Raw genomic sequence first — 2696 nt, forward strand, 5'->3', positions numbered from 1 at the left:
TTCTTCTGAAGAGGGCATGTGTCCCAATTTGGATCTGCTTATGAATGATGATACGAAGTTGTTAATGTTCAATGGAGATAAACTCCGAACTCATACTAACTTGTACGAATCTCTGCATCATCTCCTGAGATGAACATAGCCTCATTTCAGGTGGGCATGACACACAATCAAGGCTAAGTCTCACAGAACAGTCATTGTAGAATATTAGCTTTATCAAAGCACATCGCCCAGTCAACACCATCCCAACTGTCTAACTGTCAAGCATTGTAGTGGCAACATCATGTTATGGGGATGCTTCTCATTAGCAGGGACTGGGAACCTTGTCAGGATTGAGGGGAAGATGGGTCGTGTAAAGTACAGACGAGTTCTAGAGAAAAACCTGCTTGAGTTCGCCAAGAATCTAGAACTGGGTCGAAAATTCACATTTAAGCAGGACAATGGCCCGAATCACTGGAGTGGTTTCAAAAGAAGAAAAGTAATGTCCTGGAGCGGCCCAGTCAAAGTCCTGATTTGAAGCCAATGAAAAATTTATGGCGGGACTTGAACATTGCAGCCCATCAACGATCTCCACGAATTTCTCAGAATTGGAGCAATTTTGCTAGGAAAAATGGGCAAAAATTACACCATCCTACTGTGCAAAGCTGGTAGAGTGGTGGTATTTTTTCTTATAGCAAAGCCACATTTGGCTCTGGTGTGTCCACCGAGGGGAATCGAACCCCTTACGTTTAACGTTGTAAATCCGTAGACTTACCACTGCCCCAGCGGGGAACAGCTGGTAGAGACCTATCCAAAAAAACTCACAGCAGTAATTGCTGCCAAAGGTGCTTCCACCAAGTACTAACTTAGGGGGTTGAATACTTATGCAATCGCCAAGTTTGAATATTATAGTTTTGAATAAAAACAAGTTAATTAAAAAAATAGTTACATTATTTGTATTTCATCAAAATGTGACATTATTGGTAGGGTGTGAATACTTTTTGCAAGGCACTCTATATCATAATCACAATAGGTAAGGATATACGACGTTATAAATATATTTCAAATATATTTATCGTTTTCAAAACTAATAACAGAGAGAGAAAAAAAAGCAGTTGATGTGAATTATCAAAATCATAAAATACGGCTTTACCATTAAGTGATTTTTGTCCATTAATCTAGTATTATCCAGAAAATTCGATATACTATTTGAATGAGTCAACCAACCATAGAACATTAATTCAATATTGCCCAGCTCAAATATGTATTGGACATGCAGGAGGAAATGGACAGCTGTTAAATGTAAGAACTGTGAAACATAAAGGCGCGAAAATGAGAAAAATAATAAAATCTGCTACAGTTGAAGGTATATCATTAATAGATCAGTCTATTAATTGGAAAACTTATAAAGTATGAGGTTTTGTAAGTCGAGTCTTTTGAAAATTGCGGCATACTGTCTTATTATAATTTCATTTTAATAGTTTCGTCCCAGCTGTTTACATTTGATCTCATTTCTGTAACATCCTTCAAAAAGTTAATATGCAAATTTATTTCGTACCATACACATGGAAAGAGTTGTGTCTATGTAACTGGGAGAAGGGAGCCAAAATTTATTTTCAAACGTGGGGTGGGGGCGAAAGTACATGCATACACGTGCTGGTGCTTTAGGAAAATATGTAAAGGTGATGAGGCTGCGGGGAAATACGAACAAAGTTGCAAGTAAGCAATCCCAAGGTAGTATTGGATATTAGTGCAAGTAAGCAATCCCAGGATAGTGCTGGATATTAGTGCAAGTAAGCAATCCCAGGATAGTGCTGGATATTAGTGCAAGTAAACAATCCCAGGATAGTGCTGGATATTAGTGCAAGTAAACAGTCCCAAGATAGTGCTGGATATTAGTACAAGTAAGCAATTTCAGGGTTGTGCTGGATATTAGTGCATGCAAGTAATCCCAGGGTAGTATTGAATATTATTGCATGTAAGCAATCACGGGGTTGTGCTAGATATTATTGCGAGTAAGCAATCCCAGGGTTGTGCTGGATATTATTGCAAGTAAGCAATTCCAGGGTTGTGCTGGATATTAGTGCAAGTAAGTAATTCCTGGGTTGTGCTGGATATTAGTGCAAGTAAGCAATTCCAGGGTTGTGCTGGATATTAGTGCAAGTAAGCAATTCCAGGGTAGTGCTGGATATTAAAATCCAATTTCAGAATAGGAAACTTGATAAATTTAAACCTGGACATGTTTAACGTTGAATAGTTCAGTAATTAAAAAAAAATCACGAAGTTTGAATATAAATGTAATAAGAACTTTAATATAGATATACCTGCATAACAGTGTAGTAATACTAACCAAATGGTAATTTCTTAATGGGTGAAATAATTTTTTCCCTGTACCTATTAATTTTTGAAAATTTTATTAAGAGGGGAAAAGGTTTTTTTTAACATGAAAAAACAGGTTTCTTCATGCTCATTAAATTTTACTCTCAACTAGTACTATATCTAAACATGGTGTTGGATTCACACTAAACATCATGAATGTACTAGTACTATATCTAAACATGGTGTTGGATTCACACTAAACATCATGAATGTACTAGTACTATATCTAAACATGGTGTTGGATTCACACTAAACATCATGAACGTACTAGTACTATATCTAAACATTGTGTTGGATTCACACTAAACATCATGAACGTACTAGTACTATATCTAAACATT

At 36.5% G+C, this 2696-nt stretch overlaps 1 protein-coding gene across 2 annotated transcripts in view; it reads right to left on the bottom strand.

Moving 5' to 3' along the window:
- LOC106461508 overlaps positions 1 to 2696 on the bottom strand; it is a 49586-nt gene that overhangs the window by 2021 nt on the left and 44869 nt on the right. The window contains exon 11 of one of the 2 annotated variants that reach the window (XM_022388482.1): positions 731 to 783. The exons of the other annotated variant lie outside the window; for it this stretch is intronic. The gene's annotated coding sequence lies outside the window, so the exon portion shown is untranslated. Of the gene's footprint in view, positions 1 to 730; positions 784 to 2696 lie in introns of those variants that run through there. 2 annotated transcript variants of the gene reach the window in all.

The sequence above is a fragment of the Limulus polyphemus genome, unplaced genomic scaffold, assembly GCF_000517525.1.
Source record: "Limulus polyphemus unplaced genomic scaffold, Limulus_polyphemus-2.1.2 Scaffold974, whole genome shotgun sequence".
Lineage (NCBI taxonomy): Eukaryota > Metazoa > Arthropoda > Merostomata > Xiphosura > Limulidae > Limulus > Limulus polyphemus.